Source organism: Schistocerca gregaria, chromosome 2, assembly GCF_023897955.1.
Source record: "Schistocerca gregaria isolate iqSchGreg1 chromosome 2, iqSchGreg1.2, whole genome shotgun sequence".
Classification (NCBI taxonomy): domain Eukaryota; kingdom Metazoa; phylum Arthropoda; class Insecta; order Orthoptera; family Acrididae; genus Schistocerca; species Schistocerca gregaria.
The window spans coordinates 821,016,411-821,028,974 of record NC_064921.1 but is presented as its reverse complement, the minus strand read 5'-3'; positions in this window follow the sequence as shown (position 1 = coordinate 821,028,974).

Here is a 12,564-nt window from a genome sequence, read left to right as displayed (position 1 = left end):
CAAATGCTGACCGCCGTCATATATGGTGTACTGCAAAGACGCTGATTGAACTTTCAATAGCATTCAGTTCCCTTACTCCAATACGGTAATTAATCAATCAGCAACAAAAGGAAGGCAGGTTAACATTTAGATGGGCACTCTGAAAACGAACATGTATTAATACCACGGAAAGTAATAACTACTGCAATCTACATCCTTCTGAATCTGCTTGGGCTATTCATCTCTTGGTCTCCCTACGATTTTTGTCCTCCTAGGACTATTGGATGGAGGAGGTGGACAGAGAGAGGTGGAGAAAAGACAGACAGAGAATAAGGAAGAGGAAAAGGACAGAGAGAGATTAGGAAGGCAGAGATGAACCAGTAGAGGAATGGAACAAACACATAACAGGGAAATGCTGGATACTCATCATTTAAACATAAGTACAGCTGCTGTTATTAGTCAATTAATCTTTTGCTGACACACAATACAACACAATTCGTCATGCAATTACAGGGTCACAACTCTCGGGTCGGTGAGGGTGCCAGTAGTCTAGAAAAGAGAACAGTCGACACAAAGTGTTTGAATGGTGCCAACTTCTAACAATCAGAATTTTATTCTTTTTGTTTGTAAGGGGGGGGGGGGGGAGGAGGGCGGAGGGTGGCATCCAACTCATCATGCCGTTTCTACAGATAGTCTATTGTAGGTGTGTAACGTGTAGGTTAGTGATCAATAATAATATCAGTACATATGCGGCCCCAGGTGCCAGCTGTGAAGGAAACGATTCCTGGAGATTGACTATGACCGTGAATCTGTAGTCAGAAAAGGTTTAAAGAAAAACTACATGAAGCAAATTAATATTGTGTAAACCCCACGAACTCGTTTTACTTCCGGAAACTTCAAAAGCATACCTCTATATGCGAAGTTTCCCAACCCTGTTATAATTCTGGTAATAAAATCCTTTGATGTTGGAACACTCTAAAACAATCTGAAGTTAATTTGATAAATAATGACACAATGTACTGTAGCTTTCCTTACCAGTAATAGTTAAATCCATATAAATATGCATCTAACATGAACGAATTGAAATATTACAGTAAGATCGCATACATCTACATCTACATCTACATCTACATCTACATGACTACTCTGCAATTCACATTTAAGTGCTTGGCAGAGGGTTCATCGAACCACAATCATACTATCTCTCTACTATTCCACTCCCGAACAGCGAGCGGGAAAAACGAACACCTAAACCTTTCTGTTCGAGCTCTGATTTCTCTTATTTTATTTTGATGATCATTCCTACCTATGTAGGTTGGGCTCAACAAAATATTTTCGTATTCGGAAGAGAAAGTTGGTGACTGAAATTTCGTAAGAAGCTCTCGCCGCGACGAAAAACGTCTATGCTGTAATGACTTCCATCCCAACTCGTGTATCATATCTGCCACACTCTCTCCCCTATAACGCGATAATACAAAACGAGCTGCCCTTCTTTGCATCCTCTCGATGTCCTCCGTCAATCCCACCTGGTAAGGATCCCACACCGCGCAGCAATATTCTAACAGAGGACGAACGAGTGTAGTGTAAGCTGTCTCTTTAGTGGACTTGTTGCATCTTCTAAGTGTCCTGCCAATGAAACGCAACCTTTGGCTCGCCTTCCCGACAATATTATCTATGTGGTCCTTCCAACTGAAGTTGTTCGTAATTTTAACACCCAGGTACTTAGTTGAATTGACAGCCTTGAGAATTGTACTATTTATACAATAAGAGTTGTCAGATTCAAAGTTTCCTCTGTAACAGTTAAACCCATATAAATATGCATCTAAACAAGAATGAATGGAAAATATTACATTAAGATCGCGTACTATGACAGTTGTCAGATTCAAAGTTTCTTCTAATACGCTAACTCGAACCACGGTAACTAAATACGGTAACTTGAACCAATGGCGAATAAGCTACATCTTTGTAATTGGTCGGTGTAAATAACTTCAATGGCAGGTGCCTCAACTTACACGTCTGGCCACATTTCGCCAGCGCAACACATAAATTCTGTCTAAATTACTGTAGATACACATCGAAGCACACCCTTCCAAAAGACACATACAACGCATGCAACGACTAGTACAAATACACTGAGAAGCAAGACCAAATATGTGATGGGAGTAACTGCTGTTAGGGATCGGGTCTACAATCACTGAAGGTGAACAATCTTTACAATACACTACTTTTATTTACAGACATTAGTCTGTTACAGAGCATAAAGCAATTAAATTGCTTACAATTGTGTTTCTCGAAGAGGGGAATGTTTTTTGAGTCTTATCTGTTGTGGGTCGTCGTGCTGTGGCGACGGCGGTGTAAGCAGTGTGAAGTTGGTGATATGACTATTGTAAGTTCATCCAGTCATGTCCCTGGCATTAAAATATCCTCGTTCTTTTCATGCTGCTTTGGCTGGCTGTGGTAATAAGTGACGTAGCATCCATTTGTCGTAGGCCGGAACAAAGTAACTGCTGCTGTATCACCTGAAGGTCGTATTAGCTCACCTGCAACTTTCACAGGGGATAGTTTGGCACAGTCCACATCGTGTTTAATTTAACTTTCCACTTGCTATACTTCCGTGCACAACAATTGCGTTAAAGGGTACTGGGCGGGGGGGGGGGGGGGGGGGTGGAGGGGGGGCGGAGGGTGACTTTGAAATCGACACCACAGTCACTAAAAACTGAATCAACCATTTGTAGCACTGTCTATGCTATCATAGAATCAACTGCTGAAACACATCACAGAAGTTCCAGATTTGCTTCTCTTTATGAGTAGACGACTTTCAAAATGGTTCAAATGGCTCTGACCACTATGGGACTGAACCTCTGAGGTCATCAGTACCCTAGATCTTAGAACTACTTAAACCTAACCAACCTAAGGACAACACACACATCCATGCCCGAGGCAGGATTTGAACCTGCGACCGTAGCGGTCGCGCGGTTCCAGGCTGTAGCGCCAGAACCGCTAGGCCACCAGTGGCCGGAGTGTACTTTGTGATCGCGACGTAACGATACGGGTGGTGCTGTCTAACTAACTTACTTCCTTTGTTTTCGGATTGCATTTCCTTAGGATTCTTCCAATGAATCTCAGTCTGGCAACTGCTTTACCAACGATCAGCTTTATATGATCAAAAGAGTACAATGCGTAGTGCTCCGAAACGATTTAGTGTTCATGATTATTGTGAGCACATAAAACATTTGTTTAACAGGAAGTGTTGAATGTTCTAGCTCGAAATATTTGTCATGTGTGTCAGCATTGAGTTGACATGTATAGACCTCCAGGCCCAATGTATGTAGTCTTGGAATATATGCTAGATGTTATTGTTCCATTGTTGTTGAAGTATGTCTTTGTAAATTACGGGGAATCCATCAAATATAATAAAAAATATGTTCCTAAATAGCATTTCTCCATCAATATCATTTTATTGTGTAAATGTGCAATGCAACAATTAAGTACTTTGTGAGACTGGAAACCACTAAATATTTTCAATAATAAATGTCCGTTCCTCTATTTCGAACCCATTTCCATTTCACAACAAATTAAAATGCACAAAATATATACCATAACAGACTGCTCTGACAGGCATTCAATATTAGCCAGCGCCATTAGCATGAGACATTTTACTTAAAATCTAATTTCAGTAGATCCGTCAGTGTGCCGTATAATATATTACACAACTTTCAATCTTATCTACAGACAGCCAATAACATTGGGCAATATGAAATATTGAGTCATTATCTGACATTTAGTTCCCAGAAGTATTCCGTGAAAATGTTGTTGAATAATATGTATGCGTGCCCCCAGAAACGTACTCATTTACGTAAAATACACTAATATGCACAACCCTTAAATTTAACATAATGTTGTAAACTAACTAACCTCAAAAACATGTACACCAGTTGTCAGATTTGAATACTACGAGGGCTACAGTTCTCGACCAGTCAGAACAAAGCACACCTATAATAGGTGTGTCAGCACACAGTGTAATGGTTTTGTAAATATCTTCATTTCATTAAGTTATTATTTATTACGTCAGGAACATGACGCTATACAACGTGGTTAATCCACTGAATGAATGAGAGCAAGTATGGCTATTAATTTACTAAATAGTAAAAAAATTATAGGGTGCGGAATGGAGCGACTAGTACATATATGTGTTCGTAGTGTTCCAATGACAACATTGTCTTAAAAATTAAATGAAAACAGTCCTGATCGCGTTCCCAGATTTTTCATTTGCTAGCAACAGGTTTCGGCTCGTTCCTCGAACCATCTTCAGGCTCTTTCTGCCGTTATAGCTGCTGGTGACCGTAGACGGAGCGAGATCCGTGTAATTACGGTTCTTTAGAATTTTATACCGATCGCTATGCTCCATCTACAAAATCCTTTCAAAAATTTTGAAAACATTGTTATACATTGACAAAATATTATGACTGGAGAAAATTTTGTTTTAACGGGAAACCAGATTGACAAAATATTATGACCGGAACAAATTCTGTTTTAAAGAGAAACCAGATACCGTACTGCATTGAAACTTTCTGGCAAATTAACACTGTGAGCCGGACCGAGACTCGAACTCGGGACCTTTGTCTTTTGGTAGGTAGGAGGCCAGATACTGGCAGAAGTAAAGGTGTGAGAATGGGGCGTGAGTCGTACTTAGGTAGGTCAGTTGCTAGAGCACTTGCCCGCGAAAGGCAAAGTTCCCGAGTTCGAGTCTCGGTCGTGCACACATTTTTTATCTGCCAGGAAGTTTCATGTCAGCGCACACTCCGCTGCAGAGTGAAAATCTCATGCCGTACTACATTATTTATCCAGCTAAGAGCTTTATTAACGTAACAGCCTTTTTCAAAAATTCTCGCTGTGACTGCAGCTCACACGGCTGCAGTATTCCAAGATAGTATGGCGAGTCTGGTATTGGACGATAATCTGCTGAAAACGTTTTTGAGTCTGTTATACATCTTAGGTAGAGACAGGACTCTGATACTGGAGCAGCTGTCGGCGTGAGCTTGATGTCGTGGAATTGCAGGTACAGATTTGCATAATTTGAAACATTAGGTCGTATGTTCGTGTATTCTTCTGCTCAGTGGAACTTGTGATACAATTTCAATTTAGTGACTTACACGAAACAGTTTTAGATTTATTTACGTAAAAGTACAGTCTTCGAAACACTCAAACAGGGTACCATGCACACACATTGTTCCACCAGTGACCTCCCGATTTGTGCCCAAAATCTGTCTCAGTTTATTCAAGAATAAAAGTGTGACACACAGTTCACTTTATATTACTCGCTCTCTTTCTGCAGTTCCCATCAATACGCACACATAATAATTAAATTATTTATCTGAGAGTTAACGCACGAAAACCAACGCACCAGCCATGCCACGTGTCTGCAGTCCACGTTCTCATGTTACTCACGGACCTACAACTCGATTGTTCAGACTCTACAGGGTCTTTTTTTTCACTATGTGCTGAGAGTATATTGAAAAAAATGTCTAATGAACATACGTCCGAATGTGCATGGTTTCCAACCTAGAGACCATTTATTCAATCATACGTTGACACAGAGACTGCGGTCTAATACGAGCTGCAATACCATGCACCCACACTTAACAGTATGCGTGGTTTTCTCCTACAGGGTGGTACAGTTTCTCCGATGTCATACCCTAGAGCCCTCTCCTGCCATAGTAATTGGTAACGTTGTGTCCGATCCACTTCTCTATGTGATTCACGCTAAAGTGGGTGTAATGCAGTGTTGTACACAACGGTTCCGACATAGTGTTCACTTGCGGAAAGGGGGTGGGTGAGGGGGGAGCAGCAAGATTGTATCAGGAGAGCTGTCCTCACCGACAGTAGCCACAGCATTCAATATTTGCAACAATGTATCGCCATCTGTCTGAGACAGGGTCGTTTCAGGAAACAGGAAACTATGAAGAAAGTACCCGAAATGTTCGAACACCACAGTTGGATGAGAATATGATGAACACATCAGGAAGGCGACCACTGTGTCAGTACCATTCGGTTTGTCATCCAGTAAGGGGTAAGCTAGACGACCGTGTGGAACTTTCTCTATATCAGTTGTTACTGCCCTCATCACTTCAGACGTGTGCAGGGCGTTCTAGAGACAGACTTTAAACATCGGGAGCAGTTTCGTCACTGGTTTCTTCACCAGGCAACCACGATTCTGGGATTTGTGCCCTATTCACAGCTGAGACCACCTTTACGAGGAGTGGTACGTTCAACTTTCTCATCAGTGATCTGTGCTATAATATGCAGAATAAGGTATTCTGACAGCGAATTATCAGCATCAGAGCAGCCGGAATGTGAGGGCAGGGATAATTGGCGATCGACTTTTGGCACCAGTCTTCCTTCAGCGTCGTCTAACGGGCCGGAACTATCGGCGTTTCTTGAGGGTGACTTTGCCTCCCTTACTGGAGGAAGCGCCATTGATGATTCGAAGGGTTACACGGCGGCTACATCATGGTTCTCCAGCTTACTGGACGCATCTTAATCGTGTCTTGCCAGGTCGGTGGACCGAACGAGTGTGTCCAGTTGCATGGCCTCACGTTCACCGGATCTCAACCGGTGTGGTTTCTGGTTATGGGGCCACCTCAAAAGTATCCTGTACATAGAATCATTCCAGACATGCAGACAAGGAAGGAAGATATTCATGCTGCCTTGACAGTGTTCGGATGCAGCCTGGCCCACGTGAACGTGTTAGACAGAGCATGCTACAGCGCGTACATACATGCCTTGAGGCACTCGAAAATCATTTTCAACACATACAGTAGCTATATCTGCATGGTGCAGCGTGCATTAGACCGCAGTCTGTATAACAGTGTACGATCGAATACCCAGAAATCATGAATTTCCGGACACAAGTTCATTAGACCTTTTCTGTTCCTTATCCTCTCATCGATCAATCCATAGACTTTGTACACGGGGACAAAAATAACCCTGTGTTGTCGAAAATTGGCAGTTTTATAGCATAGATAAGTATAAATAGAAATAATGAAAAATTAATGTTCAGCTAGAACTACTATCTGAACGTCTTTACGTTTACTACTAAACACAATGAATAAAACAAAACAATAAAGGGAAATTTTAATTATGTAGGCTCCCTCGAGCTACACCTTCAATTTTTTAAAATTGTTTTGTTTGGCTACTAAGATGACATTTCTGACACGGTCTGCAAATGGTCTATGGATGAATAAACAACTAATTAACAGTGCCTCGATAGATAAAGTCTGAAGCCTTGAACATACTGTAGAATAACCTTCTTTTGCGAACTTTGCCTTGATAAAATACTGCTTTCGATTTCTTAAACCATTATTCGGATATAATATTTGTGTGCTTTGTGATTTTTCATCGTAATCTAATATTTGCCTTTTTATTTTTTTACATTTTCTGAAGTCAGTATGTCCATTCCTGAACCGAGTTCCGGAAGACCAGAAGGATAATTTTTTAGATGATTGGCTACAGCGTATGGAGAAACTGAATGGATTATCAAAGAACGTTGGAAACAGTGAAGAGCCGAAATACTACATTCACTTTAACATATTGGTGGCTGTGGCCACAAAACTGTAAATGGGAAATTTGCACCACCGCTGAACAAGAAACAATATTTAATAACGGAAATGACAAACAACACAGAGCACAAACAGAATTCCCCGACTAGTCTGTTGTTAACAGAGAATTAAAGTATAGACATTTATATGTAATTATCTTACCGTAAACTATATGTTTGGAAAAGTCTCAAGTTTAAATGGCACTATAAGAGTATTCTGATCTGTACAGTTTTGACGATACTCCTGTCAAAGATATTCCAACTGTGCTAGTGTTCCGCCTTTAATTATCAGGATGTCAACATGACACTCTTTTGCTCCCTTAATTCTTTGGTTTCTCCCTCACTTTAACATCAGAGTCATAAATGATTCGTTTCGCACATCTGTCGAAATGAAGAACTACCAAAGGTTTGCTGCTTTAGTATAAATACCACAACAGAAGCATAAGCAGAGAGCTTACCAATCGAATGCAGTGAAGTAACCGGACAGAGAGACTACTAAAGGTTTGCACCTTTAGTTGTTCTTCATGTCGACAAGGGTGGCGAAAGGATATATATTGTTAAAACGAGTTGTTATTTTGTACCTTCACTGGTATTCACTGAGAGATGCAGCTCAGATTATTACGAAAAGGGTTACTATTGCATAATTTATTCTCATGGCAAATTTTGTGAACCCTGCAATACCAACAATGCCACAAGCAGAAAGTTTACCCCGTATAAAGTGTGAACTAATAGGGAGTGCTGAAAAGTAATGTCTTCGATTTTCTATGTGAAAACTCTTACAACTTTTTAAATAATCCAACCTTATGAAGATAATGCATCTTCATTGCTCATGGCTACATATTTATTTCTGAACGTAGGCACCCTGGCGAATAACACATTTCTTCCAAAGAGGGACATGTTTGTTAATATCATCACTGCAGAATGTGTGACTGAGTTGACGGATCCACGCCCTCACCTCTGGTGGCACCGCTTCATCCCTATCAAATTGATGTCCTCAAAGATGTAAGTTAGGTTTTGAAACAGCTGAAAATTGGCTGGAGCTAAGTCGACATTGTATCGAGGATGGTCGATGAAGGTGAACCAAAGACGTCGGATTGTTGCAGATGTCGCATCGCTCGTGTGTGGTCTGGCATTGTCGTGCTAAAGGACAGGGTATTCGATATGCGGACAAACTCTTGGAATTCGCGCTTTCAGGTTTCTGAGTGTCTCGCAGTACACTGACACTGTTACGTTACACATCGCCATGCTGCATACTATTGTTTGGAGCCCTCTAACGGCAGAGGGTTGCAACTTGCGTCAGCGATGGGGAAAAGTCTACTGGCTAATATCAGTGTCATGTAACAGCCGATATTGAAAAAAAAATTCGGAGGCATTACATTTCAACGCGCCTTCGTATTCGGACAGTGTGGTATTTGAAGTTAAGAGCCGATCAGAAAGCAATCTTCAGCGGAGCTCTTTGTTGCCCAATATTTGATATCTATGCATATCTAAATGTTTTCAGAGTGGGCAGTAGTGGCATGAATTTATTTAGGTTTGTGGAGAAAGTGATACTAGAAAAATTGAAGTGTTTACATTTCTAAGCAGAATAATCTGGAGAAGTGTCACAAAGGAAAATGACGTCAAACCGGGGCATTTACATTATCGCAAATAATGTAAGGTACGAGGGCGAAAGGAATACTTTACTGAAACATACCTGCAGATTAAATATGTGTGCCGGACCGGGAGTCGAACTTGTGGCCTTTGCCTTTCGCTGGCAAGTGCTCTACCAGTTGAGCTACCCAAGCATGACTGATGACCCGTCCTCACAGCTTCAGTTCTGCAGTACCTCGTATCCTACCTTCCAAACTTCGCAGAAGCTCTTCTGTGAACCTTTCAGAACTAGCACTCCTGGTGGTGGTGGAGGTGGTTAGTTTTTGACGTCCCGTCGACAACGAGGTCATTAGAGGCGGAGCGCAAGGAAGGATTGGGAAGAATATCGGCCCAGCCCTATCAAACGAACCATACCGGCATTTGCCTGAAACGATTTAGGGAAATCACGTAAAACCTAAATCAGGATAGCCGGAGACGGGATTGAACCGAATGCGACTCCAGTGTGCTAACCACTGCGCCACCTCGATCGGTAGCACTCCTGGAAGAAAGGATACTGCGCAGACATGTCTTAGCAACAGCCTAGGGAATGTTTCCAGAATGATATTTTCAATCTGCAGAAACAAGTTTTTATAAAATGGATTCATGTGTTTAAATGATCTTTATCAAACCCCGAATGTCTTCCTGAACGTGGAGAGTCACTACATCTACATCTACATGGATACTCTGCAAATCACATTTAAGTGTCTGGCAGAGGGTTCAAGGAACCACTGTCATAATTCTATATTACTCCAACCTCGTACAGCGCGTGGAAAGAGCGAACATCTCTATCTCTCCATAGGAGCTCTGATTTCCCTTATTTTATCATGGTGTTCGTTTCTCCCTATCTAGATTCGCGTCAACAAAATATTTTAGCTTTCGGAAGAGAAATTTTGTGATTGGAATTTCGAGAGAAGATTGCTACGCAACGAAGACGCCTTTATTTTAATGATGTCATTCCTAAATCCTGTATCATTTCAGTGACGCTCTCTCACTTGTTTCGCGTTAGTACAAAAAATGCTGCTCTTCTTTGAACTTTTTTTATGTAATCCGTCAGTCCTATCTGGTAAGAATCCCACACCTCACAGCAGTAGTCTAAAAGAGGACGGACAAGCGTGGTGTAGGCAGATCTGTTACATTTTCTAAGTGTCCTGCCAATAATACGAAGTATTTGGTTAGCCTTCCCATAACGTTTTCTATGTGATCTTCCCAATTTAAATTGTTTGTAATTGTAATTCCTAGGTACTTAGTTGAATTTGGTTCCTTTAGATTTGACTGATTTATCGTGTAACCGATGTCTGAGGAATTCCTTTTAGCACTCATTTACATGACCTCACACTTTTCGTTATTTACGGTGAATTGTCAATTTATGCACCATTCAGATATCTTTTCTAAATCGTTTTGCAATTTGTTTTGACCCTCTAATGACTTTGCTAGTCAATAAACGACAGTGTCAGTTGCAATATTCATTTAAGATCTCTGCAATCGATTCTGTATCGTGTAGTCGTGGTTTTCCTCTTTGTTCGCTTTTCGGCTATTTAAGCACACAACGCTGTGGGGACTGGGGCCAGCTCCACCAGCTGGCTGATGACACTGCCTTATCCTAACCTTCAACGGTCCCAACGTACCCTCCAAATTGACTAATTCACTGCTTGGTGCAACCAGTGGTTCCTCCGTATCAACCCCTCAAAGTCCCAGGCGATCATCTCCATGATCTCTACCTCACCATTTATGGCCGTCTTATCCACCTCACTCTACCCTCAAATACCTGGGCCTCACCCTCGACCGCCACCTCACTAGGACTCCCCATCTCCTTACCATCCAACACAAAGCTCACAACAGACTCCTCCTCCTGAAACTGCTGTCCAACTGGACATGGGTCTGCATCCTTCCACCATCCTTCACACCTACAAATCCTTGATCCACCCCATCCTCTGATACGCCAGCGTGGCTTGAATTTTCGCCCCTCCCAGGTTCTATAAATGCATCCAAATTCTCGAACATTGTGCGCTCCACCTTGCCTTCTGCATCGGCATTCCGTGCCCCAAGCACATCCTCTACAACCCATTCCCCCACATTCTCCATACCTTGAACACATCTGCACACTTTATATTGTCCACCACATTGATCCCCCAATCCCCTCGTGTCTCCCTTCCTCTCCATCCCCAGCCTGTTGCTGTGCCTTTACAGCTGTGTCCCACCCTCTGCCCATCTGGACACCCTCTGCCTCCTTTCCCAATGCAATTTCAACCATCTACCCCTCCCGGATGATGAGCTTCACCCTGACATGTACCCTTCCTACCAACTCTAATCCCATCTTCATTCTGCCTCATCCTCAGGGCTCCCTCTTCTCCCCCTCCCTTCATGTGTCTTTCCCCTCCTACTCCCCCTCCCTCTCTTGTGCACCCCTTCAGTATCTCTGCACTCCCTCCTGCCTTGTCTGCCCTCTTCATCTCCTGCCCCACCAGTTTCCTGCCTCTTGGTGTAGCCGCTGACACCCGTACTATTTTCATCCCGCACCCTCCCCTGCTTCCCCTTGCTCTCCCGTCCTTTTCCATCCTCTCTGAACTCTCCCTCGGCAGGTCCCACCTGTCAGTTTTATTCTTCATCGTATGTGCTCCAGTTAGGTTTAAGGTGTGTTGTTCTGGAGTGTTTTTAACACTGTGGCTGACTTTTAACCTGTGCGTTTGCCTTCAGTGTCTTGTTAGTGTTTTGAGAACTGCCAACTGTGTTTTTTAACTTTACGTCGACTTTTTTAATTGTCCCCCCATGAAAGTCTCCATGTCAGTGTATTTTTACCTCCATTATCTCCCCTTACTCTGTCTCCCTGTTTTATCGCCTTATATGTAACATTTTACACTTGTATTATTGTCATGTCACTCTGCTGAAAAGCGGCGGATTGTGCCCTGCCCATATAGCGCATTGGAATGAAATCACAATAAAGAAAAAAAATTGAGAGATATCTGGTTTTGGTAGGTGGGTGGGCGATCTGGTGTGCAGTCTGGTTGTCGACGGTCGCTCTTCTCTCTCGGTTTCTGTCACGTGGGCAGTGGTTCTGCAGACGGAGACTTGCATGCGGTCGGAGTGTGTGTATTGCGTCTTGTGAGAGGGCGATGTTCTTGTCTGTGCTGAAGATGTGAAAGTGCCTTTCGTATACATCAGTCTGCAACCAGATACGCTACAGAATCAAACGGTGGGAATTATTCAGGTTCTTAGAGTTCTGCTGTATACATGTTTACTGAGTTTCGTGCTGTTTGCAGTTAAGGGATCTTATAGTGTTTGGACTCCCTTGCAGTCTGTTTCGTATTGATCACTGGTGCACAACGTATTGAACAGTGGTTATCTGTCTGAATGAGGTTTGC